Genomic DNA, 20,452 nt, shown 5'->3' with positions numbered 1-20,452 from the left:
TGGGTAGTGGTGGAACAGGTTGAGTTAGCAGCACCTCAGCAAATGTATATGGATGAGATCCTTATTTTCCAAGGACAGCAGGTACTAAATTTGTTTCAGAAAAAAAGGAAAAAATATTTAATTTTTTTTCTGGGTTTTTCATTTGTTTTGTTGGTTGGTTTTTGTTTTGTTTGAGGTAAGGTCTTGTAGTGTAGCCCAGGCTGGCCTCAGACTCGTGATCCTCCTGTTGCAGCCTCTTGAGTTCTGTGATTTCAGATGCATGCCATCATGCCTAGCACTGTTTGGTTTTTTTATCTAGCCAAGAGCATGGCACTTCTGTGAATAAAGAGCATAGTGCATATTTGATATTTTGACTCACTGAGTATGTGCCTGCTGTCAGGAATGACTTCTGAGTTGGATTGTAAGTAGCACTATTTCTGTGCAGGTGCATTCTAGGAGTCCATTAATTTAATTAAGGATTTATTATGCACTGAAATGTAAAAAGAGGTGTTTGCTTGCTTGCTTGTATTTAGACAGGATCTCAGGTAGCCCAGGTTGGCCTTGAACTTCTGATCACTTTCCTTCATTATCTCAGTACTGGCATTACAGAATATACTACCACATTCAGTTTATGTGACACCAGAGCTCAAACTCAGAACTTTTGCAAGGTAGGTAGGCACTGTTCTGTGAGGTCTCATCAGTCTGCCTGTCTCCAACCCACTAATGCTGGGTATGGGGGACTCTACATCAAGTTCTCCTGTTTATAAAGCAAACACTCTTACTCATTGGGTCACCTCCACAGTCCCTTTGAGCTAGCTATTATTTGACCACAGGATTCTTAGGTTTCAGCCCAGGTTACCTAGAGGGGCGACTGTATAGGGTTCCATAATACTCCTGGGCCCCTGATTGAACACACTTGCTGGCAGTTATCAAGGCCCTCTAGACTGAAGTATCCTTTCAGAGGTTCAGGAGGTAGGTTGTGGCCTTGTCAGCTTTGCTTTGCACAGGTGGAATTCCTCCTTTTGCCTTCAGAGAGGATCTGGTAAATGGAATTCCTGGAGCTGGCAGAGATGATTTAGAGGATTTAGAGGGGGTCAGAATGGGCTGTGCAAACCTAGCAACATTCCTAGGGATGCAGGGATGCAGGGAGGCAGGATCAGCATGAAACCCATGACCATCTGCTGAGGCAGGCATGGGGGTCACATTGTTAGCTTCTGGGGCTGGGGTAGGTTCCCTGGTGACTGAAGCTACCTGTTTATTGATGGAAATTGGGCATGAGCCTTGAGAAGCCATGTACCTAGTCTGAGCAGGAATTAGATCATTTCATGGTTTGGGAGAGATTTATTTAAACAGTTTCTGGTGTAGTTCTTTTTGCTGTGTTAAGGTTGGCATTCCATTGATGGTGGTGTGATAGCTGTCCTGCCATTGTTTGTTATTAGTGACTAGTTGAGAATCTTACAGCATACAGGGCCATTCAGACTTGGCCTACAAAACTATGGAGATTATATCTCAGGGAAATGCCTGCCTTCAATTTTGGTAGCAACAAATTGCTTTAGCAGTATGTGGTTGTATCTGAGGGTAAACTGAGACAAGCTCAGAAAGCCCCCACAGGGGAGGAAGAGGAGAAAGCCCTGAGAGATTGGTACCAAGCGGGTGACTACTGTGGGGCAGATGGCTGACAGAGTGTAGAAGGTGCCTCTTGGTGTCTTTCCAATACTCAGGAGTGAGGGGCTGATCTCAGGGAGCTGACCCCCCAGCATGTCCGGAAGAAGGCTTCTAGATAGCAAGTTGGGGGGGGGGAGTAGATGTGGACTCTGCAGTGGTTATCCGTTCTCATGTGAATGACAGAGTGCCACACTTAGAGCAACACATTAAACTCCTCACGGTTTCTGAGGGTTGGGAATTGAGTGTGAATGTGGTCTCACCTGGTCCTCTGCCTCCGGGTCTCATATGAAGGCTCCACTGTGGAAGGGTCTGCCTTTATACACACATGGTTATTGGCAGAATTCATTTACTCTAGGGCTTTTGGACCAAGGGTCTGCCTCTAGCATCTGGTGTTACCCTCAGCTTTCTGCCATGCAGGCCTTCCCAATATGTTTACCTAACGAAAGCACATGCTAGGAAGGCAACCAAGAGAGTACCACAGGAGAAGACTCTTATGTCTGGAACCACAGATGGTGTCTGGGCTGGTTGCTATTTTGTCAACTTGACACAAGCTAGAGTCACTGGGGATGAAGGACACGTGGGCCATTTTTCTGATTAATGAGTGATATGGGAGGGTTCGGCTCACTGGTAGTGGTGCCACCTCTGGGCAGATGGTCCTGAGTGGTATAAGAAAGGTTGAGTAAGCCGTGAAGAGCAAGCTGGTAAGCAGTACTCATCCATGACTTTGCATTGGTTCCTGCCTTCAGGTTCCTACCTTGAGTTCCTACCTTGACTTCCCTGGCTGATGGACTGTAAGCTTGGTCAAGGTGTTTGGTCCTGCCACAACTCAGGGATGAATCCCAGCAGGATAGGGATCCTTGAGGCCATCTTAGAAGCTACATATCGAAGTGCCATGTGCCTGCTGCACTGCCATCTCCTCTCCCTAAGGCTACTGTTGACAGACATTAAAAAGACTTGGAGCTGAGAAATTATCTTAATGAAAATATGTCTAAAATCAAACTTTAAAGTGCATTGGCTTCCAGGTCTGACCTAAGGTGTCCAGAGCTTTTTCTTTCATCCCTGGTTAAAGATGGCCAGGCATGTTGGGGTCTCAGGGTGCTTCTGTGACAGCTGGCATCAACAACATCTCTATGTGATTGGGTTTTAACATGACTTCAGAATTGAGTGAAAATGCCTGCAACATCAGTGGAGATTTCAGGCTGCCGATGCAAAATTGAAGCAATTCCTGCTTCCTGTCATACATTTGAACAAGTCCTGAAGTCTTCGGAGAGGAGCGACTCATTTTATTTCCTGCTGTGAAAATGCTGTGGTGGCTAGGGAAGGAGGGTCTCTCTCTGTGAGTCAGGGAGAGCAGTCACCACGTTGTTCCAGTTCTGCGTTTGGGAGAGGGTGCAGGGTCTCACTCTGTGGCCTTGAACTTCATATTGTGCTCAGGCTGGTTTCAAATTTGTGGCTTCAAACTTTCAGTTATCCTCCTGCCTCTGCCTCTTAACTGCTTGGGTTATAGACATAGTCTATGACGGCCAGCTTCTAGTTCAGTTTCAGAAAGCCTGTTCTTGTTCCTGTTGGGAAGTAGAGGCCATCACAAGCTCTGGGGCAGTGTGCTTGGTTTAAAATTCTGGCTCTGCCTTGTACTAGTTGTGTGGTCTTGGCTAAGTTACCTAACTACTCTGCTTCAGTTTCTTCAGTGAAGAGGCGATCCTTCAGGCAGTGCTGGGAGCCAGGAGGGCCTGCTATTAATTTGAGAAAACCAGTGTCCTAAAAAGAGAGATTTTGGTGTAACAGAGATGGCTGGGAGGGTTTAGGAAATGGTCCCTGTTCCCTGTTGAGAGTCTGTTCAGGAAGGGAGCTTGCTTTATCTTTCATTTCATGGGATTTTAAAAAGATGCCCCCGGATTCCCTGGAGTTCTCATGGGGCATGTTACTTCATACTTCCTTGGTGGTAGAGCTTTGGACACAGGTACCAGAGAGGGGAGAGCTCACCCTTGTGGTTTCTTCTGTTGTTGGGATTCAGTGCAGAGAAAAATCAACATGAAAATGTATGAGAAGCTGTGGAGGTGGAGGAGGTGTGGGGACCAGAGGCATGGTGTGTGGGTTTAGGGAGAACTGTAGAGAAACAGTTATCCTGACATCTGAATCACATGCCTGAGGGCTGTCCTGGTTGTTATGGGTCTTTCCACACTGCCTCAGTCCCCTCCAACCCTACCTCTGTATTGCCAAATACTGGAACTTCAGACCTCATGTGTCCCAAGCAAGCACTCTGTCCTAGCCCTAGAATGCCTATTCTCCTATACCTGCATGCAAGGGAATCATCCGAGTACTTGTTTTTGTGGGTGAGGGAGATAGCTTGGTAAATGTTCTAGTCTCACTGTATTGCTATAACATGCACCACAACCAAAAGCAACTTGGGGGAAAAGGATTTATTTGGTCTTCACTTTCAGATCACAATCTATTGGGAGAAGCCAGGAGAGGAACTCAAGCAAGAGCCTGAAGGAGAAACCATGGAGAAATATTGCTGGCTGGTTCATTCAGTCAGCTAGCTTTCTTATATAGTTCAGGACCACCTGGCAAGGGAATTGTGTTGCCTACAGTGGTCCGAGCCTTCCTACACCAATTAACAACCAAGAAAATCAGCCCACAGACATTACCACAGGCCGCCTGATCTGGGCAGTCCGTCAGTGGGGTATTTTTTCTCAAATGACTCTGGAACAGTAGCTCTCAACATGGGGGTCGCATGCCAGATACCCTGCATACCAGATAATTGTTATTATACTATTCATAGCAGTAACAAAACTATAGTTATGAGGTAGCAACGAAATAAATTTTATGGTTGTGGAAGGGGGGTCACCATAATGTGAGGAACTGTATTAAAAAGTGTCAACATTCGGAAGGTTGAGAAACACTGCCCTAGACTATGTCAAGCTAACATGTCAGTAGGACAGTGGGAGTGGGTCGGTAAGATGTTTACTGAGCAAGCATGAGAACCTGAGTCCTGATCCCCCACATCGAAGTAAAAGCCAAACATGACACCATGTGTTCCCATGTTTGTGCTACTGGTGGCCAGTCAGCCTTGCCAAGACAGCAACTTCCAAATCCAATGAAAGATGCTGTAAAATAAGGTTGTCTGTGATAGAAACCACCTGAGGCCAACTTCCAGCCTTCATATATGCATGTTCCCATGTGCACCTGCACATCCCCAACCTCAACATGTACACAAATGCCCATTCCTGGGCACTGCCTAACTCTGCAGGGATCCTGAGGGTTGCTGTTGGGAACTTCAGAAGTGAGGGGCTGACCCAGCCTGGTTTGACATCAGCGGCCAGAGGCTTTTTTGGAGGCTGATCATTTTGATAGGCACGTTTCTAAAAGCTCTGGAAGTGAATAGCATTTAGGGGGTTTGGGAGGAAGCAGGGTGGAGGTGCAGGACTCCGACTGCCTGTGACAGCCTACTTTCCAATCCCGCTACAAGCATTAGAAAAGGCCCAGGTGACAAATACCTTAGATTCAGGTCACTTTCTAGCATGGACAGGCTCACAGAGTCGGGTGGGGTCCTCAAGGTCACAATGCTGGGAAGTGGCAGGTCTAAAGGTGGCTTCCCACTCAGCTCTGGGGTCTCTCCAGGGAGGAGATAGGGAGGCATGCAAGGGGCCAAAGGAGGTAGAGGAAGTGCATGTTGCAGGAGTGAGCCCCCAGCCTAGTTGAAGATGGGGTCAGAATTAGAATCCGGGATAATCTGGTTAGGAATTCAGTGATCCAGTTGTCACTAGCTAGTAACACTGAAAGTTACTTTCCAAAGGCAAGCTGTCCTTCTGAGACCCTAAATAAAAATAAAATATACCCCCAGTGTGAGACAAACGTGGCTTGTTTGGGGCTTCTCCAGAGTGGCAGGTTCTGCTTTGGGCCCTGGCTGCTGCAGGGCGCGGGCGGGCGGGGACGCTGCAGTGAGCCGGGCTCTGGAGGGGGCGCTGCGCACTCATCCGGCCCTTTGTCAGCGCGCACTGCTGGGAGCTCGCACTTCTTCCAGCCTCCTGCGGGCTCTGGACTTGACTCTGACTGCAGCGCTGGCCACGGGGACGCGGATCTAGGGCCTTTGTCCAGAGCTGCAGGATGCGCGGGAAGCGCCAAGCAGCGGAGTAGCTGTGCGCGAGGGAAGCGGGTCTCAGAGCCGAGGAACGCCGCCCAGCAGTGCTGGGGCAGCTGGGGATGGATGCGAGGCTGCCGCGTGCGAGGTAGGGCACTAAAGAAGGAGCAGGGTGGGCACCGCGGCGGGCGGATCCCCAGGATGCTGGAGCCACAGAATGACGGCGAGCTCCGCTGCAGCTGGGGAGTGGCTGCGCCCGCGCAGGAGCAGGCGCCTGGGTACACCTGCCGCTCTGCGGATCTGTCACACTGAGCTCTGGAGATAGGCCTGCTTGCGGACATAGGGTATTCCTGGGTCCCTTATGCCTGTTGGTGTAGCCTTCTCTGAGGGCCTCCTGGGCCGCCGCCCTGCCGGATTCAGGGAGGATGCGCGCCTGCTCAGCTGAGCGCACAGGGGTCCAGATTCACAAGATGCGCCTGCCTGCCTGCCTGCATGCATGCATGCAATGGGACTGGTAGAGCAGATGCAGAGGATGGGAGACTGACACCTGGACGCTTAGAGTTTGGGTTTTTATGTTGTCCCAAAGCTTTGGGGGTGGAGTAGGGAAGGCCACTGTCCCTGCGGAGGTGCTACGAGCTAGTTCATCTTTAGCGCCCACCTTTCCTTTCTCTCGTGTTTCCTCCTTTCCTCCTCTTCTGCACCTCAGGGAGAAACAGAGAAGGCCACACTGGGTCCAGGGGCCAGTAGTTACTTGTTTTGAAATCACAACCACAGCCTGCCAGGTGTTGGGGGAAGGGAGGGCGGGGTAGGGCAGAGCAACTGCTTTAAGGATGCCAGTCAGGCCTGCAACTGGTCTATTGTCTGGCTTTTCAGGCTTCTTCCCTTTTCTACCCTTACTCGCCATCCCCTGTCAGAAGTGGATAGACAAACATAGAAAAAGCAAGTCACAGCCCACACTCTGTCAAATCCTTTAAAAAATCGTCTTTATGACACACAAATCATTACCACCCCTCTCTTCATGCCCACTCCTCCTCTGGCAGTTTGTCATCAAGAGCTAAGTGTCTCAAATGAACTTATGAATAATAGAAATCAAATCTTAGGTTCCTGTGTGGAGATTTTTGACTACAGGCAAGGAAGGACTGGTTCTCCATCCTTGCTAGAGAAAAGGGACAGAGAGATGGTGGCTCAGCTCCTTTCACTGCATTGGAGCCGGTTGGGGCTCTCATGTGCCTGACTTGTGCTTTGAGCGGTACTTGCACAAATGGTATTTAAAAGTTATGTTTCCCTTATGGAAAGAATACCTGGCCAACACTCAGCAAAGGTGCCTTAAATGACTTAGGCCGTAGAAAGCAGCCAACATGTCAGACTTGCAACACCCCTCCCTACTAGCACAGGGATTACATGTCAGAAATTATAGCGGGGCTAGGGGGTGGACTATTGAATAGTTTTTGTTCTTTTCAAAACATTACTTTGTGGTGCTGGGAATAGAACCCCTGGGCACAGTAAGCAATGCTCTACCACTGAGCTAGACCCCCAGCCCAGTGTGTCTGCCTTCTGTCCTTCATTATGTAAAGTGGACAGATGTCTCTCTCTGCCTAGCACCCTCTCTCTTCCCTACCTAGGGCACAAATAGTGCAAAAGCTCTTCACTGTGAAGATGGCACCATACATTTTGAAAGCCCACAGATCAATCATTCTTTGATCCAAAATCTACAACAGTTTCATTGCAAACCCCATGTTCTTGTCCATCAAATCACCCAGTATGATTAGAAGTGGGTTTGCCCCATATGTATTGCTGAACCATGTATTATGCTCATGGGTCCTGGGTTTGGGGTAGAGCTCACTTTAAACATTACTATTTTGTTGGAGATAGCGAAGTTTAGATCCTTAAATATTTTTTAGATAAGTTCTCAATATGTATCCAGGCTGGCCTCAAATTCACCATCCTTTTGCCTCAGTTTTCTGAATGATGGGATGATAGGCTTGCACAATGAGGCTCAGATAAACCACAGCTATTTTTAAAGTGTACAGATGGTCGTGTGTGTGTGTGTGTGTGTGTGTGTGTTGGCAGAGGATTTATGTTAAGGTTTAAATATATATATATATATGATATTGAAAAATACATTTATTTAACTCCTACCTTGTTTCACAAGGGATCTGAGAGAGTTTACAAGGATTTATAAAACATAACAAGGTAGCCTAGGATAGGAAAAAGGAAGCAAGATAGAATTAAAGGCAGCTGCGGAAACTTCCAGAAACTCAGGGGGAAGGTAGTTGACCACCCACATGTCTGTGTTTTATTTGTAAACATATTAAGTCATTATTTATTCAGTGAACATTCATAAGAACCTACTAGATCCCTGATTTGATGAGAAATTCTGGAAACAAAGAGGTGACATAGATGGCCATGGATCCACCCTGATAGCATTTCAGGACACATGCAAGAAAGCATAATCATAAAGAATATCTCAAGCGCATCGTTACAAATTGTGATAAGCATTGTTCTGGATAAACACAAAACATCACTCCTCCTGAGTATGAAACAAAACTTCTTAAGAGGAGCAGGGGAGCAGGGTCATTCTGTTTTCTAGGACCAGGAAGGCCCCATTCCCAGACACAGCATGTGGGATGAGGTGCTCCATTCTCTCCTTGGCAGGCACACGGAGAACTTGGTCTGAGGGTATATACATTTCCAGGGCCTATGTATTCTCTAAAATGAATTGCTTTATCGTAGTGATAATCTTAGCTAATTGTAACGAGAAATGTGTTTCAGATTGTCTTGGGGCCAGGCTTTGGTTGTGCATTGCCCTGTTAGAGCAGGGCACAGGCCTGATGAATCAATCAGTCACAGCATAGGTGAAGGGAGGGGCATTTGAATAGAATGTAAGGGAGAAAGAGGCTGGTCTGCACAGGCTTTACATAGGTCAGCCAGGCTCGAGGAACAGCTCCTGATGATGACTGCCATTGGTAAGGAATGAGAGGGTCATGCCAAATACACCTTTCCATGAGCCAACGTGGAGCCATTTATTAGTAGCAACTTACAAGGTGAAACTGTGATGTAGAAGTTGCACCTGTTGATTTTCGAATAACTGGAATGATTTCCGTTACTGCAGATGGATGGATTGACCATCCTTGAGTACCTCACACGCAGGCAAGTGGGTCGGATGGTGACGTGGGGCTCAGCTACCTAGAGGTTGTATTTACTAGCTGTGAGAATTTGAACAGTTAATTTGCCTCTCTGATGACAACAAGAGACTAAGTGTATGATGCTGCTTTCCTAAGAACTGCTGAGTTTTACACATGGGAATCTCGGGACACAGAGTGACACTCCTTAGACATTAGCAGTGACTATTTTTATTATTGTAAAATGAAACGGCAGCCAGTTTATGTAGGCACTCCAGGGTGACTTGGTGGCAGAATTTTAAATTATATCTGATTATCTTCAAGTGGCTGTGTGTTCAGGGGCTATTAGCATTGTTTTGTAGGCATGCTGAGAGCCGTGTCTGTATTGCTACTGTCAAAGTCAAGTGCAGAAAATGACAATGAGGACAGAAATGACCCGAGGCATCATTTCCCCATTGTTTTGCTTTTGAGACAGCAACCTTGTAGTACTAGACCACACCTACTATGTGGCCCAGGTTGGCCTCAAACAATCCTTCTGCAGTATGGGATTACAGGCTTGAACCACCACGCCCACCATTGTTAAAATCGGAATGGTGTTTAGTTTTCATCAAGACTCTATTACTCATTTCAGTAAATCAGAATTGTGTGAGACAGTTTAAAATTTAACTGTCGTATTATTTTGTTCATTTATTTGCTCTTGTTTTTGAGACACAGTTCCCCCACATTATAGGCTAGGCTGGTCTGACTCACTGACTTGGGCAGCAGCAGGATGATCTCAAATTTGTAGCAATACTCCAGGTTCAGCTTCCCAAATATAGGGATTACAGACATAAACCTTCATACCTTGTTTGTTTTGGCTTTAAATGTTTATTACATATGCTTTTAGTGCATGTGTTAGTGTATGTATCTGTGTACATATATGCCACTGTCCACATGTATAGGTCAGAGAACAGCTAGTGGGGGTCGGTTCTCTTTTTTCAACATGTGGGCCCAAGGATGGAATTCAGGTCATCATACTTGTTGCATGGCAAGTGCCCTTACCAACTGAGACATCTCACAGACCCTACTGGCATTTTAGTTACTTAAGAATCATGAGAATAAGCATATTCAAGTCATGTTTTACTGAGAGTGCCAACTAGGCTGCCCTTGAGTCCCTGAGAAGCATTGTTTCCCTTCAAGAGGGATTTATGTCCCATTGAAGCCTTCTGAACTATGTTCCAGGACACAGATAGGATTGTTGAGGTACAAATAAGCATGACTGTTGTCTTCAACCACCACACCCAAGTTCCTCACACTCAGATGATACCCATGGAACGGCAAGGGAGGCCAGAGTTACTCTGGCCTTGATTCTCAGATGAACCACGTGGAAAAAGCTTGCAGAAAGTGAAAACAAAAGTTCAGTGGTATCGATTAAAACTAATTTATCAACAATCTTATCCGTCTATCTAGTTTTCAAAATTATTAATTATATTAAGTTATGGAGTATGGTGCAGTGAATTGCTCTATATATGGAGTGAATAATTATTGAATCAACATAGTTGATGTTCAGCTCTTGAGAGGCCTTTCAGTTTTGGTCATCATGCACTACCATGCTTCTTTGTGGGCTCACTGCAGGGTTCCCACACATGTCTACAATGTGTCATGACAAAACAAAGGCAGTCACTGCTTCCACCCTCTCATGACTTTACGTTTGCAGCCTTCTAGCCCCGTCTTTCAGCTACTCGTGAAACTTGGAATAGGTTGCTGCAAGCTGTCATCCCCTCATGGTGCCATGGAAACCAGAGCTTAATCCTCATATCAGTCGTGTCTGAGTATCTGTTTCTTTAAAGTCCTCTCCAAGTCACACATTCCAGCCTCTGAAAGTCACTAGTGTGCATTCTAACGTCTTTTCTTAAAGACACCAAGGGTTGGGGAAGTGGCTCAGTTGGCAGAATCCTTGCCTAACAAGCATGAAAGTGGACTTGATCATCAGCATTGCATAGACCAGGTATGGGCTGATACATGCCTGTAATCCTAGCACTGGGCAGACAGAGGCAGAAGGACCAGTAGTTCAAGGTCATCTCAACTACGTAGTCTGAGACTGAGACTAATCTGGGCTACAAGAGGCACTGTCTCAAAAAAATAAAAAGAAGAAAAAGATGACAATATCCTAATGAGGCACCTAAGAGAACATATGGGACATTCTGAGTCTTGCTTACTTCACTTTACATGATGCCCTTAGTCCTGTCTGTTTAGCAGCAGACGATAGGACACCATTCCTTTTTGTGGTTGAATAATGCCCCGTAGTGTGTGCATGTAGCATTTTCTTTAACCATTTGTCTGTGCTTGGGCAACTAGGTTGGCTCTTATGTTGGCCACTGTGAAGAGCGCTGTGATGGGTGTGGGTGGAAGGAGTCTTTGTTATGATGGATATGATGGTGCTATTTTCTTTGGATCTGTACCCACAGTGAGACAGCTGGCTTGTGTGGTAGAGGCTGTATCACGATTAGTAAAAACCCAGAGACAGATATTGGGGTTCAACCTGAAGGTCAGAGAAACAAAGCAGCCACTGGCTCTTACCTCTGCCCTAGTCAGAAATAGTGATCCTGCCTCCAGGAATCCTTAGAATGAGACTGTCTGAGAGCTGTCTCCTCACATTTTATTTCTCTCCAGGACTGGGATTAAAGGTGTGTGCTACTTCTGTTCAGTTTCTATGGCAAATAGTGTGGCTACTGGGATTAAAGGTTTGTGTCACCACTGCCTGGTCTGTAAGGCTGACCATGGTGGCTCTTTTACTTTCTGATCTTCAGGCAAGATTTACTTATTAAAATACAAATGAAATGTCACTACAAGAGGCACATTTTTATGTAATTCTTTTTTATGTCTGTGTGCCTACATGAGTTAATGTGCACCACATTTATGCAAGTGCCCCAAGAGACCAAAAAAAGGTATTGGATCTCCTGGAGCTGGAGTTAAGGCAGGTATGAGCTGCCTGACGGTTCTGGGAACCAAACTTGGGTCTTCCATAAGATCAACAAGCACTCTTCTGTGCCATTTCCCCAGCCCCAATTCTTTCATTTCATTGTGAGGTTGGTTGAATCTGTATGCAGAACTTAGAGATAGGGTGGGCTAGTAGATCATCTTGGACAACAAACATAGTGGTAACCAACTGCTTAGTGGTACCAAACACTCTACTACTGTGTTTTGTGGGACACTGGCCACCCAGCCTGGGGTGCTGTGTGGGACACTGGCTGCCCAGCCTGAGGAGCTATAGGGGGCACTGCCCATCCTGGGATGCTGTGTAGGGTCCTGGCCACCCAGCCTGGGACTTCTTGAAAGGAGGCTTTCCGGGCTAAATCCACACAACTCCAGGAACCTAATTTTCTTGACACACAAAACTTGTGATTCTCCTGTCTCGTTGTAGACTGAATCTTTATCCCAAAGGTCTTTTTTTCATTGTATGCTTCATTTTGTCTTAAATTTTACTGTGTGATAATGAAACCAGGACCCCGCCTTAAAAATTATTTCCCCAATATGGTACTTGCTATTTTAATCTTCAAAATTTCTTCTCCCATGTCATTTTTGGGGTTGTTTTTAGTTTTGTTAGCTCAGGCTGACTTTGAGCTAGCACACCCCCACCTCAGCCTTCTGTATGCTGGGATAACAGGTGTGAGCTGCCATACCTGGCTTTTCCATGTCATTTTGATTTTTGCCTTTTGTGTTTTCTTTCATGCTTAGCAATGAGTCCTGGACCTCATCCGTGTTCAGTACATTCACTTGCACAGAACTGCACCTTAGCGCTTACCTATTTTAAAACAACATAATTGGATTTTTTTTCTGACCAATATTAGTAAACATTAATATTTATTGTATGTGACAGATTTGTTGTTCTTAAATTTCATGCTATACTAAAAAAATTGCAGACTCATTCCTTCACTCTCGTCCCTAAATGCAGCCTTAGGCCTCCTTGTTCCTGGAATCAAAGAGGTTGCGTCTCTGCAGTTATTTTGCTGCTAGTCTTACTTGAAATTTTGCGTGTATGTGTGTTCTGAATCAAGCGATGAGAGATTTACTACTTTAATTTCTTTCCTACTTCCGTCACTCACACTTAACTTCTGACCTTAGGAAGCTCTTGGCTTTATGGCTAGTTGACAGCTGCTTGATTTTTAATCCCAAGTGCATCTGTCCATACTGACCTCCTGACTGTGCTCACAATATCTGGACTGAGTTATAACTTCTGTGCTCACTCTCTTTCCTGTACGCAATCTTTACTTCTACTACTTTTTTGGATTTTTTTCAGACAATGTAACGTATTGTTTCTTGCTTGTGTAAGAATTTATGTTCCCTTCATACAGTAATACTTCTGTAATTCCTCCTCAAACTCTTTTCACCTCAATACTCTACATATTGTTTTTCATCATCTAGGGTTCTAGAAATTTCTGAATTATGGAAGATATGATTACTATCTTCATAAAACAGAACAAACTTGGTGTTGGGGAGATGGATCATGGCAGCTGTAGAGATGGCTTGGTAGTTAAGAGTGTATACTGCTCTTGTAGAAGACCCAAGTAGTTCCTAGCACCTACATAGGGTGGCTCACATCCACCTATAACTCCAGCTCCAGGGGATCTGATGCCCTCTTCTGGCCTCCATGGTCATGACTCTTACACGCACACTCGTGCGTGCACACACACACACACACACACACACACACACACACACACACACACACACTTATACACATAACTATAAAATAAAAATAAACCTTAAAACATTGAAAAGTACATGGACTAAGGTACAACTTAACAGTCCTAAAATGAATGCAGAGTGACCACTATGCAGATTAACAAAGGACATTGCTAGCCATGAGCCCTGTGCTCCTACTGATCCTATTTCCTCCTCCTGCCTACAGGTAACCACTCACCTGTCTTTTATAGGAACTACTTACTTGTTTTCTTCTGTAACTGGGATCCCCAAGCAAAGCTTGTCAAACTTACTGCTCTTATGCTTTCATAGTTGCCCCATTTTTATCTTCGTAGACTGCGGTATCTGTACCACTGGGATGGCTCCTTTTAATATCATGTCATGAGGTATTAGTTTCTGGTTGGGCATGCTAGGCAAGTTCTCTCATAATGAGATATTTCTCCAGTTTCATGATTTTTGTTTGTGGATGTGTGTTCCACGTTATGGAGGTCAGATGTCAACTAGAGATGTTGTTATTCATGAGCTTCTCATCTTGTCTTTTGAGACAAGAAGTGTTATTGGCTTGGAACTCCTCAAGTAGGCTAGGCTGGCTGGTCAGTGAACCCCAAGTATCATTCTCCTTCCGAGTACAGGGATTGCAAGCATGTTCCAGCACATCTGGCATTCATATGGGTTCTGGGTATTTAACACAGGTCCTCCTGTTGCATGTGATGGGGGAGAAGTGTAATTGACTTCTAGAGCAATCCACAGGTTCAGTGCTCAGTGTGGCACAGTCGGTGGGTCAAGGGTGAGGGTAGAAGTCACAAAACTTTACTAGCTCTTTAAAGTGGATTGGTGGACCCATGTTTTGATGATCAGAGAGAGTTACAGCATGCTGAGTTGTAACCTAGCAGCTGTGACAAGGTCAATTGTTATCAGCTGAGGCAGCTAAAAATAGCTTCACTAACAAATGATGCTTGGTGCAGGGGTAAGCACGGCTGTCTTGGGGTTCTATTGCTGTGAAGAGAAACCATGACCACAACAACTCTTATATGGAAAATATTTAATTGAGAGGGCTCACTCACAGGTTCAGAGGTTAGGTCCATTATCATCATGGCAGGGTGTATGGTGTGCAGGCAGATGTGGTGCTGGAGGAGTGGCTGAGAGTCCTACATCTTGAAGGCAACAGGAAGTCGACTGAGACACTGGGCGGTATCCTGAGCATGGGAAACCTCAAAACCTGCCACCATAGTGGCTCACTTCCTCCAACAAGGCCATACCCACTCCAACAAAGCCACACTTTCTAATAGTGCCACTCCCTATGAGACCCCATAAAGGGTCCAATTCCATTCAAACAATCACAATGACTGACACACTGGGGCTGACATAGACCTTCATCCCACAAGCTCCACACTTAGAATGTAGCTGCCTCAAAGAAAAGTTCACTTAATACCTCCACGGTCTTCCCTAGGCCCAGCCTGGAAGTAAGAAAATCTTACTAGGCCAGATAGCAAATCCCTCTGGCTTTTCTCAGTGACAGTTCTGAGGACTGCTCGACACCCTGAACCATATCCATTATGCTCACAGAAGGCCAGTCAGGGCTTGTGGTCATCTTGGGCTTTTCACAAAGAGGGAGCAATTCAGATGATAGAGAGGACACATTGCAGCCTGGACAGAGAGATCATAGGGTTCCTCCCTCCCCCATAAGGCTGGTCCACAGGGAAAACTCTTAGCTCCTAGAAGTGACTCCAGGTCTAGCTCCAATAGACCCAGCTAGACTCTAGTTTCTATGCCAACATGGTTGCGTCCATCTCTCTTGGCATGCTGGCTAGGGTCTCTTGGGTCTCATTGGCCCCTGATGCTCTTAGCTGGAGCATGGGAAGCTCAGGATGTCCTCCCTGCCTGCCTCACCCCCCACCAACTCAGCCTCCCTAGGCCCACAATTGATCTTTGAAACAGAAAGGGACTCCTCTTCATTCCCATGTTCAGGGAATGTGCCTGAGGTCTCCCTCTTCCTCCACACAGTCCCTCCCCCATCAGAGAATGTACCTGTCTTCTTCTTCCTCTGCTCCCACATCTGCACCTGTCCTGAGGTCTCCCTCTTCCTTCTCACAGTCCCTCTCCGACTTTGTGTCTAGCAAGTTCTCTTTCAGAAAGTCAGTAAAATACACAAACTTTTGGCAAGGCTAATTAGGACAAAAAGGCGCAAATTCGAAATGCTGGAGGCAGCATATGGAACAATAGGGAGAGGGTTAAAAATAGCAGGTGTGTTGAGTTGTCTGATTCCGTGTGCAAGCTCTTGACAAAATGGGCAGTTTTCACAGAAAATGTGAACTACCAATATTGACTTAAGAAACAGAATGTGGTGTTCCTGGGTGGGAGGAACCATGTTGCAAAGATGTCAGTCCCCCACAGTTCCTGCCTCGCTTCCTGGTAACCCGAAGGGATGTGAGTTTGTTCCTATTTTTACATTCCTTTAGCAGTTTATGTGGTGCTCAGAAAGGGGAGTTAAATATCTATGCTCCACTGTGAATCTTTTCATTGAAGGGAAAAAATCCATTCAATGCATTTGAATGTCACCAATAAATTGTTTTTCTCAAAGAATAGAGTTCTTAAACATTAAAGTGTATGGAGACTTCATGAAGACAATTTTATTTAGCTATGGGCTATTTTCCCCTAATTATTTTATGAGTTTAATTTTCAGCAATCTTGTACTCTTTATTCAACATGGGGCCCCAAAAATATCTGTTGTTTTTTTTTTTAATTTTATTTAAAAGCTCTACAGTGATCCTGGGTGTTTACCCAGAGGACTCCATCTCCTACCATAGAGACACTTGCACATCCATGTTGCTTCAGTCACAATAGCCAGAAATGGAACCAGCCCAGATGTCCATCAGCATGCGGTTGGGTTATGAAAATGTGGTGCATACACACAATGGAATGTTATTTGGCAGTGAAGAAAAATGAAATATGCAGGAAAATGGGTGGATCTGAAAAGTATACTATTAAGCAAGGTGGTCCAAACTCAGAAAAGACAAAAACTGTTTTCCTTCATCTGTGGATCTGGCCCTTTACAGTGTACGTGTATATATGCAAACAAGTATAAATGGAAGTAAAGTCTAGAAACCTAGGAAGGAGACCAAGAGTGATGAGGAAGGATGGGGTGGGGCCTAGGTTCCCATGGGACACGAAAGAGGAAAACAAGGTGTGGGCAGTGCTACAAGCAAGGTGCAGTAGCAGGGAGTGGAGGAAGTAGGGAAGGAAGAAGACCCACAAACGCACAGCTCAACAATACCACAATGGTATCTAGTACCTTGTATGATTATTTAAAAATAAAAACATTAAAAAAATCTGAAGCTGGGCATGGTGGTACATGCCTTTAATCCCAGCACTCAGAAGTTAGAGGCCAGTAGTTCTCTGTGAGTCAAGGCCAGCCTAGTCTACATAACATGTTCCAGACTAGCCAGAGTTAGTCAATGAAACCCAGTCTCCAAAAACAAAGCAAAAGAACAACAAACAGAAAAAGAAAAGAAAAAATTGGGGGGAGAACAGTTGAAGAAAACAGTACAGTGGGAGATTCCAGGTCCCTCAAGTGGCTGGGCTCTTTCCTTCGCATGGCTTTCCACAGCACCTGTGCTGGTAATCTCAACACCCCCTTATTTAGAATCTGTTCATCTTCTCTCCTGACACCACATTTTCCCAACACTCTCACATGTGTGCTAAATCAGCTACATCTGTTGCCATAGCAACACAGCAGCACCTTAACCCTCTGATGCCATGTTTCCTTTCTGTTGCTTTATAAATAGATGTTTTTTTTCTTTCTTTTTCACCTGTCCTCTCAATGTTTTTGTTTGTTTGTTTGCTTGATTGTTTTGTTTTGTTTTTGAGATAGAGTCTCACTCTGTAAATCAGGCTGCCTCAAACTCCCAGTCTTCCTACCTCCTGAGGGCTGGGATTAAAGGCATAATTTACTATTCCTGGTACATACGTGCACAGGTCAGAGAGGAGTAATGGCCTTGTAATATATGGATCAGCTGTCCCTGCCCACCCCAGAGGAAACTTTGCTGTGGTTTTAATTCTGCTGTTAGCATCTTTAAACACTACACATCTACTTTTGAGTTTCCCTACTCCCACAATTATAGTTTTCCATCATGAATGTCCAGGATGAGGTTTATCTATGCCTCTCCTTGGTTCCACAAGGCTGTAGACAAATCTGTAGCACATTTCCTAACTTAGCTATTGGTGAGGGAGGACCCAGCCCATTGGGCCGGCGCTTCTCTATAAGAATGCAGAGGAACTAAACCATGGGGAGTCAGCCTGTAAGCAGCACTCCTCCGTGATCTCTGCGTAAGCCTCTGCCTCCAGGTTCTTTTTTTTTTTTTTTTTTTTTTTTATAGAAGTAACTTTTTATTAGTAACTTAATAATCTAGCAAACATGTAGGTTTCCTCATTGTATTTTAAGTTATAAAATATATTTGTTTAACTGATTAAAGTCATGCCTTTATGATGCTTAAATATCAAAAATTATTTGGAATTAGGTGGATATCATTCCATGAAATGTTTTACTACTAGTATTTAAAATATAATACCAAGAACATCCCTTAGTGCTTATGGCAGTCCGAATGCATACTGACAATAAGCTGTTGAAGAACCTCATTTGGACTTTTTATTCATTCCTTTTTTTTCCCTCCTTAGTAATTAGATTTATAATTGCAAGACTTGATTCAGCGGTGGTAAACAGCTGTGTATTCCATTTAAGAAAAATGTCTGTGTTCCTGAGGATTAATAGATGACAGGTTCTTGCCTTGAGTTTCTGTCTGGACTTCCTTCAGTGATGGACTGCAGTGTGAAGGTGTAAACCAAATATAACCTTTCCTCCCCATATTGATTTTGGTCATGGCGTTTCATCATAGCAATAGCAATGAACTAACTACGACAGTGCATTAAAACTGCTTTGTAATTTTGTGTTCCTCTAGTTAGGACCTGCTAACGTTTAAAAAACACGACCTGCCTGGTAAGGATGTGAGGAAGCAAGAACCCTTACAACTGGTGGGAGTGCAAGCTAGTGGAGCCACTAGGGAAGTCTAAAAAGATGGAAACTCGAACTACCGTGAGACCCAGGTACTCTGCCTGTGGTGTAAACTCAAAGGACTCTACGTCCTAGCACAGACACTTGCTCGCCCGTGGTCAGTTCTGCTGTGTTTGAAGTGCTAGGAAATGGGAGCAGCCTATCAACTGAAATGGGCACTGAAAATGAGGTCCACAGATACAGCTGTCAGAAGAATGAAATCATGAAGCTTTCAAGAAAATGAATGGATCTGAAAGTGTTATATTAACTGATGTGGCCCAGATGCAGACAGAAATCATGTTTGCTCTCATATACAGATCCTATCTTTTAATGTTTGTGTGTGTGTATAAGGACATATGAGGGTTTCTGCATGTGTTTCTCCATTACACCTGGAAAGTGGTAGAGGCTGCATTAGGATGGGCCACAAGAATGCAGCCTGCCTTTTCGAGATGTCAGCCATTTGTTTCTACTTATCAAACAGCCCAGGTGGCTGCGGATTTGGCATGTGGTCCTGTGAGTGCTGTTTAAGGTGAGGCTCTGGGTGGCAGGTTCTCAAGACTTCCCGATACAAGGCTGGGCTGCCAGCAGGGATCTGTGGCACTTGCTGGTTCTGGTGCCACTGCAGTGTGCCCGGATGCTTGTACTCCAAAAGCACTTTGTTCCTCTGCTCTGTTGCTAACTATAAAGACTATGGCTCCTGTATTAGACACCATCTTTGTAATTTACATGCCTGGGCTTAATATACCTATGTCAGATTTTATCTTCCTTGGATGTATAGTTCTGTGAGTTTTACAAACACCCAGAGTAAAGTAACTGCCACTTCAATCAAGATTCTTCAGTCTCCTTCCATTTCATCATAGGAACACTGGAATATATAACTACTACATCCAGCTTTATGTAGGTCCTAGGGATCTGAACTCAGGCATCATGCTTGTGTGGCAAGCTGTGTACCTACTGAGCCATCTTCACAGCCTTCTTATTCAGCAATATACCTTTCGATAGAATTGCCACAGTTTCTTAGCTATGCATCCATTAAAGGTTATTTGAATTCCAGAATTTGTGAGACTGAGGAAGGAGCTGGTTCATTTGAGACCAGCTTGGGCTACACAGTGAGAGACTGTCTCCAAAACAAAATAATAGAAGGAACTTGGGTAATCTTCGTTTTGGTGTGGGTGTGAGGCTACTGCCTATGTGGGTTTATATGTGAACCTGAGACCCCAGCTATCTGGGGAAACACCTTGAGAGAAGTATGCATATTCAACTCTTTATTATTATTTTTTATATTTTTTATTTCATCAATTTTTATTGAGCTCTACATTTTTCTCTGTTCCCTTCCCTGCCTCTCCCCTCCCCCAGTTTACTCAGGAGATCTTCTCTTTTTCTACTTCCTATGTAGATTAGATCTATGTATTATCTCTCTTAGTATCCTCATTGTTGTCTAAGTTCTCTGGAATTGTGATTTGTAGGCTGGTTTTCTTTGCTTTCTGTTTAAAAATCACTTATGAGTGAGTACATGTGATACTTGTCTTTCTGCGTCTGGGTTACCACACTCAAAATGATGTTTTCTAGCTCCATCTATTTTCCTGCAATTTCAAGATTTTTGGTTTTTTTCTGCTGTGTAGTACCCCATTGTGTAAATGTACCACATTTTCCTTATCCATTCTTCGGTCGAGGGGCATTTAGGTTGTTTGCAGGTTCTCGCTATGACAAACAATGTTGCTATAAACATAGTTGAACACATGTCCTTGTGGTACGATTGAGCATCTTTTGGGTATATACCCAAAAGTGGTATTACTAGGTCTTGAGAAGGGTTGTTTCCTAATTTTCTGAGAAATCACCACGCTGACATCCAAAGAGGCTGCACCAGCTTGCATT

The 20,452-nt window shown here is 44.8% G+C and overlaps 1 protein-coding gene across 1 annotated transcript in view; it reads left to right on the top strand.

Moving 5' to 3' along the window:
• Window positions 1-5,573: 5,573 nt before the first annotated feature.
• Add2 (adducin 2) overlaps window positions 5,574-20,452 on the top strand; it is a 93,960-nt gene continuing 79,081 nt past the window's right edge. Inside the window, exon 1 of the mRNA XM_075983617.1 lies at window positions 5,574-5,873. The gene's annotated coding sequence lies outside the window, so the exon portion shown is untranslated. The remainder of the gene's footprint in view (window positions 5,874-20,452) is intronic.

This window comes from Microtus pennsylvanicus, chromosome 8, assembly GCF_037038515.1.
Source record: "Microtus pennsylvanicus isolate mMicPen1 chromosome 8, mMicPen1.hap1, whole genome shotgun sequence".
Lineage (NCBI taxonomy): Eukaryota > Metazoa > Chordata > Mammalia > Rodentia > Cricetidae > Microtus > Microtus pennsylvanicus.
The sequence above is the reverse complement of the archived record's forward strand: the minus strand, read 5'-3'. Positions and strand labels throughout refer to the sequence as shown.